We start from the raw sequence: 27,035 nt of genomic DNA on the forward strand, positions 1-27,035 counted from the left end.
ATCCACAGTTTATAGGCCACTGATCATCAGGAAAACAAATGAATAATTTTCTGCTATGGTGTTCATGTTTGATGAATCCAATTTGTGTCATATGGAGTAAGCTAATTAGGGCTTATAGGAGCATAGGAATGTAGGCGCCCCTCGCAGCTGCTCCATCATTCAATGATATCATGGCTGATCTGTACCTCAACTCCATTTACCCGCCTTAGCTCCATATTCCTTGATACCTTACCTAACAATACCTATTAATCTCAGTCTTAAAAGCTCCAATTGTCCCAGGATCTACAGCCTTTTGGGTGAGAGAATTCCAGATTTCTTGGACTTCCACAATCTTTTCTGATTTACAAGCAGCAGATAGTTTCAGCATGCACCTTTTGCATTCTCCTCTACCCTCACCACAACCCTACCCTTGAGCCTTTCTCCTTTCAGGTAGCCAAGAACTCCAACCTGGCCAAGCAGTGGTGGAGCAGGAACTGTAAGAGGAAGAAGGCAGTGATGCTGAAGACACAGCACCATCACTCGATTTCACACTCGTAGCCACCAACTCAGATACTTAAACTGCGCATACTTTAGAGGGTAGCGTAGAGGCGGGTTCTGCATGTGGTGAGTCACCCGGCACGAGTGAGCTGCAGCCAGGTCAGGGCTAAAGGGTAGTGCAGGTCCCAGCTCCCTGGAGGGTGAGGTCGCACATGAGTTCTGCTGCACAGGACTCAGATGAGGACTTCGATGGGGCAGCCTTCAGACCAGTACTGATGGGTATACACAATGAAATGCTTGGTGCATTGGCAGGCCTGACAGAAAGCCTGAATGCAATGTCAAGGAACATAGAGTAGTCCATCACCAACCTTGCACAAGGCTTTGTGCAGAGCTTGGAACCCATCCTTTCCAGCGTGGAAGTGGTGGGCAAATCCATTAGCGCACTTGTGGACCCAACCGTCATGCAGTGTCTGATGGCCGATGTCGCAGCTTCCATTGCAGCACAAGCAGAAGCACCCAAAGTCTGAGTGCTGCAGTGGAAGCTCAAACTGAAGTCATGCAAGCACAGACTGCTACCACACAAGCACAGACTGCTACCATCATGGCTACGTTTACCAGTGTTGAAAGGGGCTTGCAGGGTGTCACAGCAGTCCACCAATCTGTCATCCAATGGCAATGGCTCCGTGGAGCACGAACCGGCCATCCTCTCTCAGGATGACAGCATTCATTCTCCCACCCCTGCCGCTCAGTCAGTGCCCTTACTTTTGCCTGTCAGTCAACCAGCCCAGACTGCTGCCGCCTATGCCAAGGTGGTGCAGTCCGAAGCCTGGCCTGCTAGGCCCAGAGCTGCTCGAGGACATCCTCCAAGGTCATCTGTAGTCTCCTCCACTGAAAGTCAGCAGCTTTCCACCAGCCATGCTGCAGCCACTGGGGTAGCACTGCGTAGGAGTACTAGGACAGGCAAAGGCACATGGAAGACAGGCATTAAGGGAATGCACAAGAGTGATTAGTTGACTTTGGAATGTAATATTGGATGGTTTGATTATAAATTTGGTTTGGAATGTTTGTTTTGAGATGGCATTTATTGTAGCCTTGTGGCCAAGAAGATGCTGTGATGGTCAATAACAGAGGGAGGTAAGGAGTGGGACTGTTTGTGAATGGAGAATTAGGGTTGCATTCACTGATACCGCAGTTGAATGAGTCAATCCTGGCCAGCCTGGCCAGAAAGGGGCTGTGTTGGTTGCCTCCTCCCTTCTTTCTCCTCTTCCTCCTCCTCCTTATCCTCCTCCTCAGCTCTTTGCCGTATACATGGTGGCAAGGGCTGTGCCCTCATGATGCCAAGGTTGTGGAGCATGTAGTAGAACATGACAAATCTTGAGATGCACTCTGGCAAGTACTGTAGGTCTTTTCCAGAGCGGTCCAGGCAGCGGAAGCATTTTTTAAGCACGCCAATGGTCTGCTCTGTCAGATTCTGTGTGGCAGCATGGCTTTCATTATATGCATGCTGCCCACACATGCTTGGGTTGCCCTTGTCGCCCAGTAGCCATCCTCTGGTTTGTTGTGGTGACTCAAATGCAGATAGTACAGCAGACTGTCACAGAATGAAGGCATCATGACTGCTGCCAGGATACCGAGCATTGACCTGCATGATGCACTGAGTATGGTCGCACAGCATAGGTAGCACCCATCCTGATGTGATAGAGCAAACCTCCAAAGTAGAGCAAACCTCCAAAGTGTAGAAAGTAACCTCTCACAGAAATCACAGAAATCACAGAAACCCCACAGTGCAGATAGAGGCCATTTCGGCCCATCGAGCCTGCACCGACACATATCTCACCCGATCCCCATCACCAACACATATCCCACCCTATCCCCGTGTATTTAATCCCCCTAACACTAATGGTCAATTTATCATAGCCAATCAACCTAACCCGCACATCTTTGGACTGTGGGAGGAAACCGGAGCACCCGGAGGAAACCCACGCAAACACGGGGAGAATGTGCAAACTCCACACAGACAGTCACCCGAGGCCGGATTCGAACCCGGGTCCCTGGCGCTGTGAGACAACAGTGCTAACCACTATGTCACCGTGCCGCCCTCTAAATTGTACAAAGTAATCTCTCAGCAAAAGTACTCTGAACAAACTCTTTCGTACTAGAAGGTAAGAAAGCAGCTGTGATTACTGTGTATTTATTGGCATCCTTGCCTGAGATTGCTTCAGCCCCCTCACTGGTGAGTTTCAGGAAGCCCAGCAAACCCATGGACCCGATGTTAAAGTGAAAACAGTGTGTCAATATCACTCTAATTGAGCAATAAGCATATGAAAATTGGCAACCCAAGGGGTTGCACACAGGCAGCCTAATGCACTGGAGTCAAATGCAGAAATCTGGAGGTTGGAGCCGGCTTCCTGACGCGCTGTCAATTTCACCGGTTTTACTCTATCCTTGCCCATCCGTTGCCATCCTTTGCCCTTTCTTCCCCAATCTCCTCTCTTCCACTGTTTAAGTTCCCCTGGCTCTAATAATGGGTGCATTTTAGCCCTAACTACAACTTCAAGCAGCAAGTTTAAAGTTACCTGGTCCCACTGCCCATCTCCCGACCATGCTTGCTCTTTGTTTTCATCAGTGGCTTTCAGATCGTTGGACTTCTCTGGACATCAAGATGAAGCTACTCCGTTGGACTACACTGCAAGGCTCGGCTGCTATGAATCTGATCTTCTATTGAGTTGCTAAAGTTTTAAGTATTAACCCTACAGAAATTGCGAGGGGAGCTCGGGGCCAGAGATCGTGAGGGGAGCTCGGGGGCCGGAGATCGCGAGGGGAGCTCGGGGCCAGAGATCGCGAGGGGAGCTCGGAGGCCAGAGATCGCGAGGGGAGCTCGGGGGCCAGAGATCGCGAGGGGAGCTCGGGGCCAGAGATCGCGAGGGGAGCTCGGGGGCCAGAGATCGCGAGGGGAGCTCGATGCCAGAGATCGCGAGGGGAGCTCCGGGCCAGAGATCGCGAGGGGAGCTCGGGGGCCAGAGATCGTGAGGGGAGCTCCGGGCCAGAGATCGCGAGGGGAGCTCGGGGTCACAGATCGCGAGGGGAGCTCGGGGGCCAGAGATCGCGAGGGGAGCTCGGGGGCCAGAGATCGCGAAGGGAGCTCGGGGGCCAGAGATCGCGAGGGGAGCTCGGGGGCCAGAGATCGCGAGGGGAGCTCGGGGGCCAGAGATCGCGAGGGGAGCGAGGGGGCCAGAGATCGCGAGGGGAGCTCGGGGGCCAGAGATCGCGAGGGGAGCTCGGGGCCAGAGATCGCGAGGGGAGCTCGGGGGCCAGAGATCGCGAGGGGAGCTCGGGGCCAGAGATCGCGAGGGGAGCTCGGGGCCAGAGATCGCGAGGGGAGCTCGGGGTCAGAGATCGCGAGGGGAGCGAGGGGGCCAGAGATCGCGAGGGGAGCTCGGGGGCCAGAGATCGCGAGGGGAGCTCGGGGCCAGAGATCGCGAGGGGAGCTCGGGGGCCAGAGATCGCGAGGGGAGCTCCGGGCCAGAGATCGCGAGGGGAGCTCGGGGTCACAGATCGCGAGGGGAGCTCGGGGGCCAGAGATCGCGAGGGGAGCTCGGGGGCCAGAGATCGCGAGGGGAGCGAGGGGGCCAGAGATCGCGAGGGGAGCTCGGGGGCCAGAGATCACGAGGGGAGCGAGGGGGCCAGAGATCGCGAGGGGAGCTCGGGGGCCAAAGATCGCGAGGGGAGCGAGGGGCCAGAGATCGCGAGGGGAGCGAGGGGCCAGAGATCGCGAGGCTCACAGGCATAAATACAAAAAACTGATGGGTTCCACTAATCTCTCCCCAGTTAACCTTCACCAGAATATTAGTGCTATTTCGATCTTGTGAAAGACAACATCATTCATGTCCGAGGCCGAGACCCAGGAGCAAGGATGAGGCCCAGGAGCGAGGTCGAGGCCCAGGAACAGGGGCGTGAGGAGCAGCGAGGTCAGGACCCAGAAGCGAGGATGGGACCCAGGAGCGAGGACAGGGCCCAGGAGCGAGGACGAGCTCAGCAGCGTGGTCGATGCCCAGGAGTGTCACAGCGTGGACCAGCAGCAGTGGGGTTGATGCCCAGGATTGTCACAGCGTGGACCAGCAGCAGCAGGGTTGAGGCCCAGGAGTGGCGCAGCGTGGACCAGCAGCAGCGGGGTCGGGACCCAGGGAAGGTGCAGCACCGGCCAACAGCGAGGTCGGGAGGACCTCACTGCATCCTATGAAACCCAGGCAGAGAGGTCCTGTGGGAAGGAGGGAGGAGGACAGTAGCAGTATGTTTGTGTGTGTGTGCTAGGCCGATGTAGCAGAGCCTGGTCTCCAATCATCTTGGATCCCCTTGCCATTGGACCAAGACCTTGCTCTGTCAAGCCCGTGTGGTAGCTGGTGTGCAACGGCCACCCCACGTTAAAAGAATTCATGCACAGGCATCTTCCACCCTTTAAAATGAAGTTCGGGACCTGGAACGTCAGGACCCTCATGAACAACCCCAACAGCGACAGACTGGAACGCCGTACTGCTATCGTTGCCTGGGAGCTCAGACATTTCGAGATTGACATCGCCTCTCTAAGTGAGATCCAATGGGCAGGGGAAGGCCAGCTCAAGGAGCAAGGCGGCGGTTACACCTTCTTCTGGAAAGGCAAACCTGAAGAAGAGCGCCGCCTCCATGGGGTAGGCTTCGCCATTAGAAATGAGCTAGTTGGACGTCTCAGAGACTCCCCTTGCGGAATAAATGAATGCCTCATGACTCTTCGGCTCACCCTAGCCCAGAACCAGTGCGCTACAGTCATCAGTGCGTACGCGCCAACACTGGAAGCCACAGACGAGACCAAAGAGGAATTCTGCTCCAGCCTCGAACAATCCCTGTCCCGAGTCCCAACGGGCGACAAGCTGATCCTCCTTGGCGACTTTAATGCCAGAGTTGGAAAGGATACAGACCTCTGGGGAGGTGTGATCGGCAGAGAGGGGGTAGGGAAAGCCAACTCTTAACGGTACCCTCCTCCTGACGAAATGCTTAGAACATGGGCTTGTCATAACCAACGCCTTGTTCCGTCAGACAAGTACAAGTCTTCATGGTAACACCCTCGCTCCAAGCACTGGCATCTGCTGGACTACGTCATCATCCAAGCGAGCGACTGCAAGGAAGTCCGCTTCATCCGTGCCATGACAGGAGCTGATGACTGCTGAATCGACCACCGCCTAATCCGCTCTGTCATCTCCATCAATGTAACCCCAAAACAGCGGTGGCAACAGGAACAATGCCACAGGGAAATCAATGCTGGAGCACTCAAAGACCCTGCTAAGAAAGCCCTATTTAGCCTGCGCCTCACAACCAGCCTGACGACTCCCAGTGATGCAGAGACACAGAGTGTCCACAGCGTCTGGTCTGCACTCAAGCCCTCCATAATCAGCACCTGTGAAGAGATGCTCGGTCACTCGACCAGGAAACACCAAGACTGGTTCGATGAGAATGCCCAGGAGATCCAGGAGCTAATAAGCCGCAAGCGCAAGACATTCCTGATCTGGAAACAGCAACACAACTCGAGAGTAAGAAAGCAGCTCTACAGATACCTGAAGGCTTAGGTCCAACAAAAAACGCGCGACTTAAAGAACAGATGGTGGGTGGAGAAAGCGCAGGAGATCCAGCAGCTAGCCGACAACCACGACGTGCGTGGATTCTTTAGCGCAGTCAAGACCACCGACGGCCGAAGCACCCAAGGTCCTACCCCACTGCGGGCCAAGAATGAAGAGGTACTCATCAAGGACAGAGAGGCAGTCAGTGCCCGCTGGAAGGAGCACTTTGAAGATCTCCTTAACCGAGACTCTGTCTTTGATGCGTGTGTCCTCAGCTCCATCCTGCAGCATGCTACCCGCCACCATCTCAGCACAACCCCAGCCCGGCATGAGGTTGAAAAGGCCATCCGACAGCCGAAGAACAACAAGGCCTCAGGAGCAGAAGGAATCCCAGTCAAGGCACTAAAGCATGGCGGAGAAGCACTATTGACGCGAATTCATGAAATCATTTCTCTTATTTGGAAGGAGGAGAGCATGCCAGGGGATCTCAGAGATGCCGTAATCGGGACCATCTTCAAGAAAGGTGACAAGTCCAACTGCGGTAATTACAGAGGCGTTTCCCTGCTATCTGCCACAGGGAAAGTCATCGCAGGAATCCTTCTCAATCGCCTTCTCCCAGTGGCTGAAGAGCTCCTCCCAGAGTCGTAATGCGGATTCCACCCACTAAGGGGCACAATGGACATGATCTTCACCACGCGTCAACTACAAGAGAAATGCAGGGAACAGCACCAACCGTTGTACATGGCCTTCTTTGACCTCACAAATGCCTTCGACACTGTCAACCGTGAGGGATTATGGGGTGTCCTCCTCAGATTTGGCTACCCTCAAAAATTTGTCACAATCCTCCGCCTGCTTCACCACGACATGCAAGCCATGATCCTGACCAACGGATTCACCACAGATCCAATTCATGGAAGGTCCGGGGTCAAGCAAGGCTGTGTCATCGCACCAACGCTCTTCTCGATCTTCCTTGCTGCAATGTTCCATCTCACTCTCAGTAAGCTCACCGCTGGAGTGGAGCTAATCTACAGAACAAACAGGAAACTGTTCAACCTCCATAGCCTCCAGTCCAGATCCAAGGTCGTCCAATCCTCTGTCATTGAATTACAGTATGCAGACGATGCTTGCATTTGCGCACACTCAGAGGTCGAACTCCAAACCATTGTCAACACCTTCACCAAAGTGTACGAGAGCATGGGCCTTACACTAAACATCCGTAAGACAAAGGTCCTCTACTAACCTGCCCCCGCCACACAGTACTGCCCCCCGATTATCAAAATCCACGACGAGGCCTTGAACAACATGGACCACTTTCCATACCTCGGGAGCCTACTGTCAACAAGGGCAGACGTCGATGACGAAGTCCAACATCGCCTTCAGTGTGCCAGTGCAGCCTTCGGTCACCTGAGAAAGAGAGTGTTTGAAGACCAGGACCTCAAACCCGGTACTAAGCTAATGGTCTACAGAGCAGTAGTGATACCCGCCCTCCTGTATGCTTCAGAGACATGGACCATGTACAGCAGGCACCTCAAAGCACTGGAGAGGTACCACCAACACTGCCTCTGCAAGATCCTGCAAATCCATTGGCAGGATAGGCACACCAACATCAGTGTTCTTGCTCAGGCCAACATTCCCAGCATCGAAGCTTTGACCATGCTCGATCAGCTCCGATGGACAGGCCACATCGTCCGCATGCCCGGTACGAGACTCCCAAAACAAGTGCTCTACACGGAGCTCCGACATGGCAAGAGAGCCCCAGGTGGGCAGAGGAAATGCTTCAAGGACACCCTCAAAGCCTCCTTGACAAAGTGCAACATCCCCACTCTGACACCTGGGAATCCCTGGCCCAAGACCGCACAAAGTGGAGGAGAAGCATCCGGGAAAGCGCCGAACACTTCGAGTCTCTTCGCCGGGAGCAAGTGGAAGCCAAGTGCAAACAGCGGAAGGAGCGCACGTCAACCCAAGCATCCCACCCACCCACCCCTTCAACCACCATCTGCCCCACCTGTGACAGAGACTGTAGGTCCCGCATTGGACTCATCAGTCACCTGAAAACTCATTTTTAATGTGGAAGCAAGTCATCCTCGGTTCCAAGGGACTGCCTAAGAGAGAGAATTGAGCAATTAGCATATGAAAATTGGCAACCCAAGGGGTTTGCACACAGGCAGCCTAACACACTGGAGTCAAATGCAGAAATCTGGAGGTTGTGGCTGGCTTCCTGACACGTCAATTTTACCGGTTTTAACACCCTGCCCGCACCCAAACTCACCCAAGATTTAATGAAGGGTTTTATTTTAGAAATTACAAAGAGTCTGGTAAGGCGAAGAGGGAAAGACTACTTTCTTTAGTTTCAGTATTAGTGACAAGAGGTCATCAATTTATAATACTCATGGAAGGAGGTTAGGAGAAATTTCTCTAGCCGAAGAGTTAGAGCTTGGAATTCTTTGCCACAAGGAATAGTTGAGGCAGAGGCCATTGCTCATTTTAAAAGAAAAGTGGATCAATATTTGAAGCAGAAGAAAATACTGGTCTATGGGGAAAGAGCAGAGTAATGGGAATAGTTTTAAATTGATCCAACAAAGAACCCAATGGTCCTGTACAGTTTTGGGCACCACATTATAGAAAAGATATGAAAGCAATGGAAACAGTACAGCATAGATTTACTAGCATGTCACCAGATATGAAGGCTCACAGAGAAACTTGAAAAGTCAGGACTTTTATCATTAGAGCTGTGAAAGTAAAGGAGGACCTGATAGAGGCCTTCAAGATTATGAAGGATTATGATAAATTGAGCAGCAATAGATTGTTTTCACTGGTAGAAAAAATAGTCACAAATTTAAGTTAATCTCAAAAAGAAATAAAGGAGGAATTTGAAAAAATCTTTACACAGAATGGTTAGAATGTGGAATTCTCAGATACAGATCATTAGTGAAGCAGAATTCATAAATTCATTAAAAAAGCCATTAGTTGCTTGAAAAGGAGAAATAGTAAAGTAATCGGAAGTGAGCAGTAGAGTGGGAAATAGACTAGATGGCTCATGTGGAGAAAACCAGCAGGACTGACTTCACGGACCAAATGGCCTGTTTCTGTACTGCAACCGGACCGACTTTAACTCCCGGTGGAATGCTGGCGGGATCATGGCAGTCTTCACTTCATCAGAAGCCCAGCAGATTTTAACTGCTGGGCCTCATTTGAATGTCACCAGTCAGATGCTCACCCATTTCAGGCAGAAGGTGGCAATTGTCCAGGCGGGTTAGGATTGGCCGCCTGCTGGCAGCAAGGTAAGTCTGGGAGGGGAGATATTGTGAGGGTCTCACAGCTGGGGAGGGTGGGAATCACAGAGCAGCAGAGGTCCGGACATTCCTTGTGGGGTCTGGAGGAGCACTCCTGCTAGGTATTCTGCGGCGACTGCCTGACCTCCTGACTCCCCAAAGCCTTTCTACCATCTACAAGGCATAAGTAAGGAGTGTGATGGAATACTCTCTAGTTTCCTGGATCACTGGGTCTGCTTCTGGGGAAGGTGGGACCTGTACAAGTCAGACGGGTTGCACCTGAACCGGAACGGGACCAACATCCTTGCGGGGAGATTTGCTAATGCTTTTGGGGGGGGTTTAAATTGACTTGGCAGGGGGGTGGGATACGGAGTGGAGCTTTAGTAGGGGGTGATGCACAGCCAAATATAGAGGAAAAAGCAAGTCAGCCTGGAAGGCAGAGCAAATATCTAATGGCACAAGGGAGTATGGCAAGGCTGGATTGTAGTGTATGTACCTTGAAGAAGGAACTATATTCTGCAGCCCCTGTATACTGCAGTATCAGTAGTGACCACCCCTGTATATAAGCCTGTGTAGTAACTTTGTATAGTGGTTCCAGTTTTGTCTCCATTCAGTAAACACCTGTTATAACCAACTTCTGCAGTCCGTGTCTCAATTACACACGGACATTACATTGGCGACGAACAGATCCGAACTTACCTACAGTTCTGCACCACCTCACGGGGATCCATCCCTGAAGCGAAGTTATTAGAGGTCGAAGCCAGAAGGAAGAAATCCAAAAAGAAAAAAAAACAAACAGAAGAAACGGGCGTCGACTGTGGGCAACCGCCCTCTGATTCATCGAATTCGAAGATTTGCAGGACAGGCTGTCGAGAGCTGGGCTTGGTTCTCCAGTCTATGGTGTTCCAGCTAGTTGGGCTGGTGGCAGGTAGTACACTGATCCTTCCTGGGCTGCGGCGGGCTAGAGCTCGATCGGGTGGCTTTTCAACAGGGCCGAGCAGCGTTGTCGGGAAGAGGAGAGAGAGAGAGAGGGTGGAGCACACAGGGTGCGGCCGGTGCTACGAAGCCGGGCAGCGTACAGACCCGAGAAGAGGGAGGAAAGTGTCCCATAGGGTCTGCTCTGACGACTGAAGGGATTCGCAAAATTTCATATGTTCCCCCCCGAAGATTAATTGGAGTTATTAAAGAAACTTTGGAGTGACTGTGTTTTAAAATTCCAGGGCCTCTCAAAATGGCTGTGGTCAGACACATAGCCAAAGGGCCTGCGGCATCCATATGGATTTTCTGATAGCTTCACAGACTGCATGTTTAATTTGAACAATGCAGTGAGGCAAGCTCAGTTGTATTCACGCCCTGAGGCAGGTTATCAATTGTTTGCCTACACAATCTAAGTTCGGGCGGAGATAGTCCCAGTTGCTTGAGGAACATTCAGAACAATTGAGGAACATTCAGAACAATTGAGGAACATTCAGAACAATTAAGGACATTCAGAAAACAATGGAAAGGCAGTTGTGGTACTGATCGGTGCCATCAACGTAAATGGGCCAAAATCAAGGTCCTCTTGTCTTACGTTTTCGAGCCCAAATCGGACAATGGAACGGACTGATGAGGCGCGATAATGACCCATTGCCGAGAGGATATAACTGGGGCTGCACAGCACCTCGCTCTCTCTCTCTTCGCCTCGGCCCAGTGTCCTGTTTGTCTGCTAGCAACCAAGAAGGAAAACCATCTAGAAAGCATCGCAAGCACATTTCGACGGCAGCAGCGGGGCACAAGGGCCAGGCCTTTTCATCTGTTTCACCGGTGAGCATTATCTTTCTGGCCGTCACAAGACAACCTAGCTAGGTGTAAGGGTGGGAGTTAAAGGGGAATTACAAAATTGTGATTTTAGAATTTTTCCCTCGCTGTGTCCATTTCTCCTCCCGTTAAGTGTAAAACTGTATTGCATCCATAGCGATTTCTTTTATCTTCTGTATAATACTGTTTTTCTTGTAGTGTTAGCTTTTCTAATTAATAAACATTGGTTTTCCTTGCACCAATCCACTGGTCGGTTCGTTTGTCGTTGTTACCACTTGATAAGTCCTGAGCTCAGAATCAGGAAGGGGAAAGTGATTCGCAACCGCACAGCGGGCAGGGCAGCTCAGGAAAACATAACTGGCTGACCTACCATAAGCCCCTGGAACAAAACCCCCTACAGAAATGGCGAGCCAGCCAGGAGGTCAGGCGAAAGTGTGTAACAAGGCAGACAGTGGTGCGGAGGAGGAATCCGCAATGGAGGAAAGGTTGTCTACCTATGTGTGCGGCAAGGTAAATATCGCAAAAAAGTGGGTGAGCGATATGTTAAAAGCCGAGCGTCCCCTAGAGGCAGCCGCCCAGTGGACGGCTAGTAAAGAGCGCCGCAAGGGCATTGAAAAAGCGGTATGGCTTATGTGTTATAAAAAGCAGGTTCTGATACTGGACCAAGCAGTGGCCAGTAAGGAAACTAAAATAAGGCATTTGTCCCGGGAGTTGCAGGAAAAGGTTGCAGCGGAAGGGAAGGTGCTAGTGGCCCTGGAGGCTGTAAGCCAGGAGAGGGCAGCGATGGTCCGGGACCATCGGGGGAAGGTAGAGCACATGGAAAGCCAGGCCGCTGAAGTGCAGCGTGAGCACCAGGCCAGGGTAGAAAGGCTGGAGGGCAAGATAGCTGGGCTGGAGGGGAGCGCTAGGTTCAGGGCAGAACACGTAGAATATCAGGCAAGAGAATCCAGGGAGAAAGAGAGGAGATTAAAGACGGAGATTGGCCGCCTCACGGGGGAACTGAAGGCACAGGAGGAAAAAGTAGGCGAGGTAAAGGCAGCATATAAGCTGGCCTGCGCCCAGGGGTTTGAAGACGCAGATCATGGCCCCTGCAGGCAAGAAATAGAAAGCTTGAGCATGGCTTTAGCGAGGGCGAAGGACATGGTATGCCTCATTAGCCCGAAGGCAGGCCAGTCGGATTTTACCGGCAACCCAAGCAGGGAAGTCCCACAGGCAGCTCCCAGAACGACACTGGTTAGGGAACCAGAGGTTTCACGGCCACCACCCATAGCCCCGAGTTTTCAGGAGGTCTGGATGCAAGGCGGGGTGGAGGATGAAACATTAGGGGAGACCCAGCAAGCCCTGGTAGAGAGACCGGGACCGGGACCAGTGTACCCCCTCCGACAACGGAGGTATGGCCCGCCCGCCGATGGCGAGGACCTAGGGGCCATGCAGAACCAGTTTGTAGTGCCGCATGGCACCCAACAGCTCAGGGCCATGGTTAGCCATATCCCTAAGCTTACAGTGAAGGGAGACCCATCTCTACACTGCCGTGAGATAGAGCAGGCAGCGTGCGTTAATGACTGCGATGAAGCAGAACAAACAAAAATGCTGCTGTTTTCTCTGGGTAGTGACCTCCTCCAAACCTTATCAGATGAGTGCAAAAGGGGGCAGAAGGATTACGAGGAGTTAAGGGATGAGATATTGGAGGCCATGGGACTAAATGATGGGAGGGTGGAAAAAACGGTACAGCTCCCCGGGGAGTCCCCACAGGCGTTTGCAGACAGGCTGTGGCCAGTCTACCGGAGTGCATGCCCGGGAATGCCAATGCGGGCATTCCTGAGCAGAGATCAGTTGGCCCAATTGCTCCGCTGTCTCATGACAAACTGCCTGCCCCAAATTCGAACTCAAGCTGCGGCCTAGTTTCACCCCCGAAGCCCCCAGACCACCGAAGAAACGGTGATCCGCCAGCTCACAGTAGCGTTTAGAAATATCAGGGGTATCGAGACGCCCCAACCCAAGGGGAAAGTCCACGAGGTTAAACCAGGGGCCCAGCATAAAAGGGAATGGCACCAGGAAGGGAATTGTCCCGCCCAGGCTAAGTTAAACTGCTATGGGTGCGGGAAGGACGGCCACTGGCGCAAAGATTGTAAAAACCCCTGGAAGGACACCAAGGGAAAGAATCCCCCCGCCCCAGCCCAAAAGGCAGCGACGGGGGAGGCAGAGACAGGAATTACCCCCGCTGCCATGGAGTCATTTTTTGAGGCCATGCGACCTTTTATGGCCAGCCAGGGAAAAATAGCAGCCACTACCGGTGTGGTAGCTCCCTCAACCCCCTCTGACGAAGCCCCGCAATGACTGGAGCCTGCGCAGCCCGTCTACCTATGGAAGAGAAAAACTGCAAAGGGGCTGCAGCCGCAGGTCACACAGGCAGGACGAGCAGCCTGCGTGAGGGGAGGAGTTGTCCCGTCCACACGGGAGACTCCCCCATTGTTCTGGGACCCAGAAGGGGAGGAGCCGGAGGTCCTAGGTCCTGTCCCTGGTCACAGGAGAGGGGAGGGAGCCGGAGGTCCTAAGTCCTGTCCCTGGTCACAGGAGAGGGGAGGAGCCGGAGGTCCTAGGTCCTGTCCCTGGTCACAGGAGAGGGGGGGGAGCCAGCAAGGTTAGGTCCCGCCCCGGTTTTTAGGAAGGAAGCCGAGTCGGAGGACGAAGGTCCCGCCCCCGACTGCGGTGAAGGAGAGGAGCCGGAGGTCTTAGGTCTTGCCCCTGAGTACAGCATCAGAGAGGTGGCGTCTGGGGGCGGAGACTCTCGACCTGGAGTCCCAGGTAGTGGAGAGGTGCCTGCCGCTGACCCAGAGCCTAGGGAGGAGGAGCCCGAGGCAGGTAGCCCCGCCCCTGACCCAGGTTTTGAACCTGGAGAGGAAAACTCCCAGCCACCGGCAGCAGGCAGCGAGGGGTTGCTTGTCCCCAGCTCAGACTTTGGAAGGGAGGAGCCACAGGGGAAAAGCCCCCAGCCAGCGAGGACTGTGACCCACAGCAAGGGTCCGCTCACCAGGGTAGCCCCACCAATAGCACTTCCTAGGAGGTCCCCTCGGACACCCCAGCCTAGGAAGACATGGTCGCCGGCTCCCCAGTTTAAAGGGGCTACCTCCTGTGTTAAAGTTAAGTCGAAAGACAAAGGTCCTCAGCCAGCAGTCGCGGGCTGTGAGGGACCAGAAGTAAAGGTCAGTAAAGCCATGCCGCAGGGAGCAGCCTGCAGCAGTCCTGACAGAATTTGAGCTGGCCGCTCGGAGACGGGCGGCGGATGTATATAACTTTAGCAGTTAAGTTTGTAGTTTTAAGTTAGGATGTTTAGGTTAATTATAAGGTGTGGAACCGTAGTGTAATTTTAAGATGGAACCGTTCCAGTGTTGTCTACGTGAGCCGAGGTCGAGGGACCCGCTCACACTTCACCCGAGCCAGGAAGCCTACAGGGAGCCCGGCTAGATGTTCTTTATCTTTTACAGGGAATTAAAAGGGAATGTTCAGAGGCGTGATCCTGCTCGCCCTGTCTGGGCTGAGCCTCGCGAGAAGGGGTGACACCAAGGACCACCACATCTTCGGATGCTCCGGAAAAACGGCGCCCCTAGCCCACGATGGGAGTGGCCTACGCGAGGCAGATGAAATCGCCTTGTACACTCACGAGGGGAGCTGGCCCGGATGGCTGGGGTCAAATTCGACCCAGTACTCGAGCCAGACCGGTTTTTCATATGGGGAGACCTCCCTCCAGTGCCCGAGGATACGAATTGTCACCCCAAGGATTAGCGTCACCGTGGGAAAAGGAATATGTTTGTCATGTAAAGGCAACGTTCCCCTGGATAGGTGGTGGTGGCTTAGAAAATTAAGTAAGGATATGGGGAACCCCAGGGTAGAGTGGGAGAGGTTAGGGAATAACACCCACAGGACCATCACAGGGACCCAGGGAGGGTTAAGTGTGTGCTGGGACAAATGGTGGGAACCGGATCAGGGGATCTATGTCTGTATGTGGGGTTCAGAGAAGGTCTGCCCCACAGGCATTTCCATCATTTTCCACAGCCAGTGGCAAGATAACGGGAGGGGGATGGATTGGGAATCGCACCTGGACGCATGCATGATCCCATACTCCCCAATCTCGGTTAATGCCACTGAATTAGTGACCCGTCCCTGACAGCCCCTGCCCAAGGCCCCGACATCACAGACTGTAGCAGAGGGATGCCCCACCACCACCAAGGGACCAGGGAACGGCCTGGTGCTGATACCCACAGACCAGGTGCTGTATCAAGGGGTGCATTACGCGGTGGCCTCGGTGATTTTAAATCTCACAGAGGTGCACTTGCCCGCGTGGTGCCCTGCAGAGACGGCCAAACTATATCAAGCCCTGTTAAAAGAAACGTTTCAAAGGTTTTATGAATTCGATTTTTCGGAGGTCGATAAGACTAAATTATATACGCATAGCCGCGAGGCTGGGGACTGGGTGGGGAGACAAAAGAGGGGTAGTGTTAACGATGTGTTAACGGGTTTTAATACGGGGTCTTCGGTCATTAATAGTTTAGATGACATTGAACTGCAGTCGCAGATCAACGGTTTAAAGGCCCAGTTAAAGAACGTTTTGACTGATGAGAATAAGGTGATGGGTTCGGAACTGCACGAAGACCAGGCCATGCTGAGGCCTACCCAGTCCCAGTGGACTGTGGGCATTCCAACCACACCATCATAGGGATAGTTGTAAGGATGCCAGTCATGGGCGGGACGGCCCAACCTGCGCCGGTATACAGGGTGGAGAACATTGGAGTCATTCAGGGGGGTGCACACATTCGTTTTACAGCGGTCCCGCCCTGCATCATAAAGTGGGAGCATGCTATGATGGGTACTGACCTCTCGGGGTGCCGTAGCCGGGGATCACACATAATCCTGTGTCCCCAGCAGTTGAACGCCTATTCAAATCCACAGTGCGGGTTCAGAGCTGCTGACGCCATGTCCCCCCACAGGTGGCGTATATAGGAGGTGGGACATACTGCGTCACCACAGCAGCGTCCCACTACCAGCACGGTCAGCACAGCTGGTGCGCGGTGAGTGACAGCAGTTTCTGCTTTAAACCCGAGGCAGAAGTTCAAGTGGCACAGTCACGAATTGTCCCCATCCCTGAACCATCCACTGCTCACCTCACTGTGAAAGAAAATTTCACCAACCTCCAAAAGTATGTAGCCCACTTCAGCTACCAGATCCCCCCTCTCCCAGAACACCTCGTTAAACTATTAAAAGCAGTAGTGGTTTCCCAAAAACACTTTTACACGCTGGAACAGAAGACTGTCCAGATAGGGGCCGATATTCTCAGTATTACGACCCCACCCTGGTGGGACATCTTTGAGAATATAGAGGTCCCCTCCTGGATTCGTCTGGCATCGCACATACTAGTAATCTGTCAGCTCGGGATCGTCCTCTACCTGGTTTGCGTCCAGTGTAGGAAAAGGAGTCCTGAGGTGGTAGTTAGAACACAAAGGGTATGGAAGGACCAGTATGCTCGGGTAGACGGAACACCCGTGTGAGTTCTGTGATGCATCACTTGCGAGTGATGGCAGCCTCTTTCATTATTTTAATAAAGAATGCATAGTATGTGAAATACTGTTTCATCCCAAGTGGTGCAGGGGTATTTGGACCCCTCTGTGCTGGGATTGTTGTAATTCAACCTTGTTTTCTATCCGAATGCCTGCCGTACACTGGGGCTCTCTCCAAGTAAGGGAATGTATGTGTCGAGGGATTGGGGATAGGTAATAAAGGGGAGGATTGTTTGCGGCGGTCAGAAATTTTGCTCACCTTGAATGGACACTTCAAGCAAGTTTAAGTATCCACAAGGGGGACTGAAGGGATTCGCAAAATTTCATATGTTCCCCCCTGAAGATTAATTGGAGTTATTAAGGAAACTTTGGAGTGACTGTGTTTTAAAAATCCAGGGCCTCTCAAAATGGCTGCGGTCAGACACATGGCCAAAGGGCCTGCGGCATCCATATGGATTTTCTGATAGCTTCACAGACTGCATGTTTAATTTGAACAATGCAGTGAGGCAAGCTCAGTCGTATTCACGCCCTGAGGCAGGTTATCAATTGTTTGCCTACACAGTCTAAGTTCGGGCGGAGATAGTCCCAGTTGCTTGAGGAACATTCAGAACAATTGAGGAACATTCAGAACAATTGAGGAACATTCAGAACAATTAAGGACATTCAGAAAACAATGGAAAGGCAGTTGTGGTACTGATCGGTGCCATCAACATAAATGGGCCAAAATCAAGGTCCTCTTGTCTTACATTTTTGAGCCCAAATCGGACAATGGAACGGACTGATGAGGCGCGATAATGACCCATTGCCGAGAGGATATAACTGGGGCGGCACAGCACCTCGCTCTCTCTCTCTTCGCCTCGGCCCAGTGTCCTGTTTGTCTGCTAGCAACCAAGAAGGAAAACCATCTAGAAAGCATCGCAAGCACATTTCGACGGCAGCAGCGGGGCACAAGGGCCAGGCCTTTTCATCTGTTTCACCGGTGAGCATTATCTTTCTGGCCGTCACAAGACAACCTAGCTAGGTGTAAGGGTGGGAGTTAAAGGGGTATTACAAAATTGTGATTTTAGAATTTTTCCCTCGCTGTGTCCGTTTCTCCTCCCGTTAAGTGTAAAACTGTATTGCATCCATAGCGATTTCTTTTATCTTCTGTATAATACTGTTTTTCTTGTAGTGTTAGCTTTTCTAATTAATAAACATTGGTTTTCCTTGCACCAATCCACTGGTCTGTTCGTTTGTCCTTGTTACCACTCGATAAGTCCTGAGCTCAGAATCAGGAAGGGGAAAGTGATTCGCAACCGCACAGCGGGCAGGGCAGCTCAGGAAAACATAACTGGCTGACCTACAATAAGCCCCTGGAACAAAACCCCCTACACGACGGGAACAGTAATTAAAATAGAAAAATAAATTAGAAGCGCAGAAAGCCGCGAGGAGCTGCAGTTTGCCACGGGGACCGCGGAGAGCGGTGTTGGCAGCAGCGCGGGGGGAAGCGCGCGAAGACCATAGGGTGTCGCCATCAAGGCATAAAAATGCCAGCAACCGCGTTCGCAGCAGCGGAAAAGCCAGAAAGCGTGGGAGGCGCCATTTTAATCCAGCGGGGAAGAAGGAAAAGCGCGGGAGGCACCATTTTGCTCAATCAGGGAAGAAGGCAAAGCGCGGGAGGCACCATTTTGTTCAATCGGGGAAGAAGGCAAAGCGCGGGAGGCGCCATCTTAGATCTCCAAGATGCCGAAGACTGGCAATATCACTGCCTTCGATAATGAAATAGAAGACTGGACCACGTATGTGGAAAGAGTCGAAGTATATTGCAAGGCAAATGAAGTAGCCGATGAGAAAAAGGCATCGGTACTACTAAACTTAATGGGCGCAAGAACGTACGGCCTATTGCAGAACCTGATCACTCCAGTCAAACCGATGGAGAAGAGTTTTAACGAAATTGTTGATATCCTACAGGAACACCTAAATCCTACACCACTGCTGATAGCAGAAAGATTTAAATTCCACAAGAGAAATCAGCATAAAGATGAGAGCAATGCTGATTACCTTACGGAACTATGCAAGCTATCAAAGCACTGCCAGTCCAGAGCAGGACTGGCAGATACCCTACGGGACAAATTTGTCTGTTGACTCCTGAGTGAAGGAACCCAGAAGAGGTTACTCTCAGAGAAAGAGCTGACGCTAGATAAGGCTTTCAGCGTGGCAGTATCGTACGAAGCAGCAGCAAGGGGAGCTGCGGAAATACAGCAAAAGCCACAGGAATACGGCACCCATGAAATGACACGGGGATTTGAAAAATGTTATCGCTGCGGCAGAACAACCCATGACCAGAAGGACTGCTGGTTCAAGGACAAAACATGCAGGCAATGCGGAAAGATGGGACACATTGCACGAGTTTGCAGGTCCGGGAAGAAGACTAACGACAAAAAAAGACTACTGAGGAAAAGTACAGGAAAGTACAAAAGATGACGGACAGTAGTTCCGATAACCAAAAGAGCGATAGTGAATCCGGGAACAAGAGACTAAGCTGTCTCAAACTACACAACGTAATCGCAAAAGAGGATCACCAAACCATTTGGGTCACCCTCACGATAGCAGGGTCCCAAGTCAAAATGGAATTGGATACAGGATCAGCCCTGACCGTCATGAATCGACGAGACTATGAGCGGCTATTCTCACACATACTCTTGAAAGACACATCCATTGTCTTGAAGACATATACGGGGCAGAAAGTATACCCCAGAGGGAAAATAAGGGTGCCTGTCAAATACAACGGCAAGGAAATGCAGAAATTGTATCTGTACATACTGCAAGACGGTGGACCACCATTATTGGGACGTGAATGGATCAGAAAGATAAGTTTAGACTGGCACTCCATTCAGGCACGGACTGTGGCTGGTAAAAAGGATGACGATGTCACACCTGGACAATTGTCAAAAATCTTAGCTAACGCTAAAGAGGTATTTCAACAAGGACTGGGAACTCTTAAAGGTGTAACCGCCTCGATAAAAATAGAAGAGAATGCAATTCCCAAGTTTTTCAAAGCAAGACCGGTACCGTATACAATTCGTCCAGCCGTCAAGGCAGAGCTGGAGAATCTGGAGAATGCAGGCGTGTTATCTAAGGTAAACTGGAGCAAGTGGGCGACACCCATCGTTCCTGTCATGAAGAAAACGTTAAAGAATAAGTCTGAGGAACCAAGGAAGGTTCGCATCTGTGGGGACTTCAAGGTGACTGTGAACCCAGTCCTTCACACAGTACAGTATCCTCTTCTGAGGATAGAAGATATTTTCGCCTCACTATCTGGAGGGAAACGTTTTACAAAAATTGACCTAGCGCAAGCATATTTGCAGATGGAGGTTGAAGAATCCTCTAGGAAATATCTCACGATAAACACTCACAAAGGTCTTTACCAGTATAATCGACTGGTATTCGGAGTAGCATCAGCTCCGGCTATATGGCAAAGAGCGATGGAACAAGTCCTGCAAGGGATTCCGGGGACTCAGTGTTACTTGGACAACATCCTAGTGACAGGTGAAAATGACAGTGAACACCTTGCCAACCTAGAGCAGGTGCTCACTAGACTAAGAGAACATGGGCTACGAGCCAATCGCCCCAAGTGCGAGTTTTTAAAGAAACAAATAGCGTATTGTGGCCACGTGATTGATGAAGAGGGGTTACATAAGTCCCCTGACAAAATTGAAGCGGTAGTTAAGGCTCCAGCGCCTGAAAATGTGTCGCAACTGAGGTCATTCCTTGGATTGGTGAATTACTACCATAAGTTTTTGCCGAATTTGTCCACAATTCTGCACCCACTGAATGCCCTGCTACAAACTGGAGTAGCATGGAAATGGAGCGATGAATGTAAGCGGGCCTTTCAGAAGTGTAAAGGCCTGATAACTTCAAGAGAAATATTGGCTCACTACAACCCAACACTACCGACAAGACTGGCGTGTGATGCGTCTCCCTACGGCGTTGGAGCGGTACTGTCACATAAATTCCTTAGTGGTTCAGAGAGGCCGATAGCTTTTGCGTCACGCTCGTTAACTTCAGCCGAGCGTAACTACGCCCAGATTGACAGAGAGGCCCTCAGCCTGGTGTGGGGGGTGAAGAAGTTCAATCACTACCTGCACGGACAGAAATTTACTCTACTAACTGATCATCAACCTCTTGTCTCCATTTTCAACCCTAAGAAGGGCGTCCCGATAATGACAGCACAACGGCTACAGAGGTGGTCCCTTTTCCTAGGGGCACACCAATATGACATAGAGTACAAAGGAACTAAACAGCATGGGAATGCTGATGGATTGTCGCGCCTACCGTTGCTGACGGTGGAAGAAACGCCTGCAGTGGATCCTGTGGAGATATTCCACTCGACCATAGTCGAATGTCTACCTGTGACGAATACAAACATAGAAAAGGAAACACGAAATGACCCAACACTCTCCAGGGTCTATGATTTAACGGTGAAGGAATGGCCAGCACATGGCGAACCACTGTTGCCAGCATTCTCGCCGAGAAGAGAACAGCTGTCAGTGTGCCGAGGAATCTTGATGTGTGCATCCAGAGTAGTAATTCCACCCAAATTGAAGGATAGAGTGCTCAATGAGCTTCATGAGGGTCATCTGGGAGGGGTAAAAATGAAGAACTTAGCCAGAGCGTTTGTGTGGTGGCCGGGAATTGATAGAGAAATCGAAGAGATGACCAAGAGCTGTACAGGATGCCAGAAGGTCCAAAACGCCCCACCACAAGCCCCTCTACATCCATGGGAGTGGCCCTCATCTCCATGGCAAAGGGTACACATTGATTTTGCTGGTCCATTTATGGACTCGATGTTTTTAATTGCGGTGGATGCACATTCAAAGTGGCCAGAGGTAATAAAAATGTCCTCAACCACCACAGAAAAAACTATCACAGTCTTACGAACCATATTCGCCTGAAATGGGCTGCCTGAACAGATTTGCTCCGACAATGGACCACAGTTTGTGTCTGAAGAGTTCCGGAGGTTCTTAAAGAACAATGGTGTTAAGCATTACACATCCGCCCCATATCATCCAGCCACCAATGGATTGGCTGAGAGGTGCGTTCAAACATTCAAGAAGGCTATCAAGGCAATGTGTAATGAAGGCATACCCCTACAACACAAGGTGGATAACTTCTTGTTTGCCTACCGGAATGCGACACATGCGGTTACCAACCAAACTCCAGCCATGATGTTCTTCAATCGAAGACTAAGATGCCGCTTGGATTTGGTTAAGCCAAACATCAGAAGAGATGTGGAGAACAGGCAGTTTCAGAATATGAATGAAAGGCCAACCAGGAGTTTCAAGATAGGTCAACCAGTTTTGGCCCGGGACTACCGCACAGAGAAATGGCAGCCAGGAACGATCTGTACACGGCAAGGACCTCTAATGTATACTGTGGACGTTGGAGAGAGCATTGTAAGACGCCATGCTGACCAGATTCTAGAGTCACTGGAAAATGTCAAATCTACACCATGATCCTATACACCTGGTGATGAAACCGAAGTACCAATTGCATCTACCTCAGAATCGGTGATATTGGAAGCAGACGAACCAAACAATGACGTTGATCCCGAATCAACTTTGCCAGAAGAACCTGATACCCCAAAGAGGCGTTATCCAGACAGAATCAGGAAGCCTCCTCAAAGACTGAATTTATAATTGATTAACTTCAGCTAATGTATATAGCAACTGTAATTGTAAATATGTTATTTAATTATTAATCGAATGTTATGTACTGTTTAGCTAAAAGGGGAGGGATTGTAGTGTATGTACCTTGAAGAAGGAACTATATTCTGCAGCCCCTGTATACTGCAGTACCAGTAGTGACCACCCCTGTATATAAGCCTGTGCAGTAACTTTGTATAGTAGTTCCAGTTTTCTCTCCATTCAGTAAACACCTGTTATAACCATCTTCTGCAGTCCGTGTCTCAATTACACACGGACATTACATGGATGGCATTTATTATAATGCAAGGAGTCTTGCGAATAAGGCAGATGAATTGAAGGTGTTGATGAACACATGGGGGTATGATATTGTTGCTACCACGGAGACATGGTTGAGGGAGGAGCAGGACTGGCAGCTCAATATTCTGGGGTATAGAATCTTCAGGCGAGACAGAGGGAGGTGTAAAAGAGGGGGTGTCGCAATATTAATCAAGGATTCAATTACTGCTGTAAGGAGGGATGATATCTTAGCAGGTTCCTCTAATGAGGCCATATGGGTAGAACTTAAAAACAAAAAGGCGGCAAGCACTTTGCTGGGAGTGTACTATTGCCCCCAAACAGTCAGGGGGAGATAGAGGAACAGATATGTAACAAATCTCAGATAAGTGTAGAAATAATAGGGTAATAATAGTCGAGGATTTCAACTTCCCCAATATTAAATGGGATAGTCAAAGAGTGAAAGGCTTAGAGGGTGCAGAATTCTTAAAGTGCATCCAGGAGAGCTTTGTGAGCCAGCATGTAGAAAGTCCTACAAAAGAGGGGGCGGTACTGGACCTAATTCTAGGGAAGTGGTAAAACTTGTCAGTAGGAGAGCATTTTGGTGACAGTGACCATAATTCGGTGAGATTTAAGGCAGTCATGGAAAAGGACAAAGATGGACCAGAAATAAAGGTTCTAAATTGGGGGAAGGCCAATTTTAATATGATAAGGCAGGATCTGGCCAAAGTGGACTGGGATCAGCTACTTGTAGGAAAATCCACATCAGAGCAGTGGGAGTTTTTCAGAAAGGAAACAGAGAGAGTACAACACCAACATGTTCCCGTAAAGGTCAAGGGTGGGACGAACAAGCCCAGGGAACCCTGGATGTCAAGGGATATACAAGAATGGATTAGGAAAAAAAGGGAGGCTTTTGGCAGATACAAAGGACTAAAAACAGTGGAAGCCCTAGAGGAGTATAGAAAGTGCAGGGGGGTACTTAAAAAAGAAATTAGGAGAGCCAAGAGGGTGCATGAAAAAACATTGGCGGGCAAAATAAAGGAAAATCCCAAGATGTTTTATAAGTATATTAAGGGTAAGAGGATAACCAGGAAAAGAGTAGGGCCCATTAAGGTCCAAAGTGGCAATCTGTGTGTAGAGCTGGAAGATGTGGGTGAGGTTTTAAATGAATATTTTGCATCTGTTTTCACCATGGAGAAGGATGATGTAGGCATAGGTTGTGATATACTTGAATAAATTAGTATTGAGAGGGAGGAGGTACTAGCGGTTTTAGATAAATCCCCAGGCCCAGACGAGATGTATCCAAGGCTGCTGTGTGAGGCAAGGGAGGAGATTGCAGGGGCTCTGACACAAATTTTCAGATCCTCTCTGGCCACAGGGGAGGTGCCAGAGGACTGGAGGACAGCTAACGTAGTATCATTATTCAAGAAGGGTAGTAGGGATAAACCAGGGAATTACAGGCCAGTGAGCCTAACATCAGTGGTAGGGAAATTATTGGAAACAATTCTGAGGGACAGAATTAGTCTCCACTTGGAGAGGCAAGGGTTAATCAAGGATAGCATGGCTTTGTCAGGGGGGATCATGTCTAACCAATTTGATTGAATTTTTCGAGGGGGTGACTAGATGTGTGGAGAAGGGTAGTGCAGTTGATGTAGTCTACATGGAATTCAGTAAGGCTTTTGACAAAGCCCCGCATGAGAGACTGGTCAAGAAGGTAAGAGCCCATGGGATCCAGGGCAATTTGGCACATTGGATCCAAAATTGGCTTAGTGGCAGGAGGCAAAGGGTGTTGGTCGAAGGTTGTTTTTGTGACTGGAAGCCTGTGTCCAGTGGTGTACCGCAGGGATTGGTGCTGGGTCCTTTGCTGTTTGTAGTGTACATTAATGATTTAGATATGAGTGTAGGAGGTATGATCGGTAAGTTTGCAGATGACACGAAAATTGGTGGAGTGGTAAATAGCGAGGAGGGAAGCCTCAGGCTACAGGATGATATAGATGGGTTGGTTAGATCGGCAGAACAGTGGCAAATGGAATTTAACCCTGAAAAGTGTGAGGGGATGCATTTTGGGAGGACTAACAAGGCAAGGGAATACACAATGAATGGTAGGACGCTAGGAAGGACAGAGGATCAGAGGGACCTTGGTGTGCATGTACATAGATCCCTGAAGGCAGCAGGACAGGTAGATAAGGTGGTTAAGAAGGCATATGGGATACTTGCCTTCATTAGATGAGGCATAGAATATAAGAGCAGAGAGGTTATGATGGAGCTGTACAAAATGCTAGTTAGCCCACAGCTGGAATACTGTGTGCAGTTCTGGTCACCACACTATCGGAAGAATGTGATTGCATTGGGGAGGGTGCAGAGGAGATTCACCAGGATGTTATCTGGGCTGGAGTGCTTCAGCTATGAAGAGAGACTGGACAGGCTGGGGTTGTTTTCCTTAGAGCAGCGAAGGCTGAGGGGGGACCTGATTGAGGTGTACAAAATTATGAGGGGCATAGATAGGGTAGATAGAAAGGAACCTTTCCCCTTAGTAGAGGGGTCAGTAACCAGGAGGCATAATTTCAAGGTAAGGGACAGGAGGTTTAGAGGGGTTTTGAGGAAAAACATTTTCACCCAGAGGTTGGTTGGAATCTGGAACTCACTGCCTGAAAGGATGGTAGAGGCAGGAACTCTCACAACATTCAAGAAGCATTTAGATGAGCACTTGAAATGCCATAGCAAATAAGGCTACGGACCAAGTACTGGAAAATGGGATTAGGATAGGGCTTGATGGCCTGCGCAGACATGATGGCCCAAAGGGCCTCTTTCTGTGCTGTATAACTCTATGACTCTGACTCTATGACTCTCCACTTGCCTGGATGAGTGCAGCTCCTACAACACTCAAGAAGCTCGACACCATACGGGACAAAACAGCCCACTTGATTGGCACCCGATCCACCACCTTAAACATTCACTTCCTCCACCACCGGCGTACCGTGGCTGCAGTGTGTACCTTCTGCAAGACGCCCTGCAGCAACTCGCCAAGGCTTCTTCAGCAGCACCTCCCAAACCCGTGACCTCTTCCACCTCGAAGGACAAGATCAGCAGGCGCATGCAAACACCACCACCTCTAAGTTCCCCTCCAAGTCACACACCATCCTGACTTAGAAGTATATCACCGATCCTTCATCGTCGCTGGGTCAAAATTTGTGATTATATTTTCTAGCATGGTGCGAGGCCAGAGATAATTGCACCGGGTGCACAATGATAATTCAGTCTCCATTTTAAAATCATGCATTCTGTCTTTATTTTTAAATAACACTTTGATTTTATATTATTATTTATATTTAAATGGCAAGTTGGGAAGGAGTAGCAGAGGTGGTTGGCGCAGAGGAAATTCTCTGCAGTATAGGTTGAGAAGCTAGGAGATTGAGATGCTACATCACCACCACTGGTGGGAGGGTGTCATTACAGCATGACAAATTTACATAGGAAGATTCCATTGTAAATATGGTCATAGGAATTTTAAAACTTGACACAGGAACTGGATGTAGATGTAAGATTTTTAAATATACTATATCTAGATATGCAGGAATAGTGCATTGCATGAAGCAAGCTTTAGCATCACATGAATTAACTTGTAGTAGACTGTGTGTAAATTAAGTTTGCAGTCATACTAAAGGTCAAATGGAAGATGTGCTGGTGGAGCAGGTAGCCTGTGGAATGTGTTCTAATACCATTTTCAAGCTCCCACATTCTCAAAGCCTGCTGGCAGGACTGATTCCACTGCACAGAAAATCCACTGTAACTAACGGAAATAACTTACCGATTTGTCTTTTCTTCTTGTCAGGAAATATCTGATCTTAATTCAGTATCTTGACTGACAGCTCAGCCAGGATCAGAAACTCAGTGTGTGGGGAACCATGATTATGGACTGATAAGTATTACTATAACAATTTGCTTGCATTACTAGGTCACTCAATTTCATTTAATTTTTTGTGTGCTTTTACACTTATTAAGGTTATTGCAAGGGAGCAGAGAACTTTCAATTTTGTCAGTAACCAGAACTTCCAGGTCAGGTCCAGCATGGAGTGGACACAGAGTAAAAGCCCTTCCACTACACCCCAAAAATGTGTTTCAACCCCAATCTTTTGCACCACGATGACATTTTTTCAATTCCTACCACAGTCAGCTTGTGGTCTCTAAGTGAGATTACCAACTTTGTGCCAAATTAAGGATAGTTTTGTGGTTTATTCCCATGGGAGCTAGATTAAGATTACCCAAAGTCATTTTACATAGGACCCTTACAGCAAGTAGACAGGGGACACTTTTGTTCAATTGGCCTGGGCTAGATTCAAATCTATTTCCCTAAAGTTAAACATTTTTTTTTAAACAAGTATGATCGCG

The 27,035-nt window shown here is 50.1% G+C and overlaps 1 protein-coding gene across 1 annotated transcript in view; it reads right to left on the reverse strand.

Annotated features, from left to right (window-relative positions):
* The window catches only part of trpa1b (transient receptor potential cation channel, subfamily A, member 1b), a 207,151-nt gene that overhangs the window by 170,416 nt on the left and 9,700 nt on the right, over positions 1 to 27,035 (reverse strand). The window lies entirely within an intron of this gene.

This window comes from Somniosus microcephalus, chromosome 7, assembly GCF_052327205.1.
Source record: "Somniosus microcephalus isolate GS21.2 chromosome 7, FLI_Smic_1.0, whole genome shotgun sequence".
Taxonomy (NCBI): domain Eukaryota; kingdom Metazoa; phylum Chordata; class Chondrichthyes; order Squaliformes; family Somniosidae; genus Somniosus; species Somniosus microcephalus.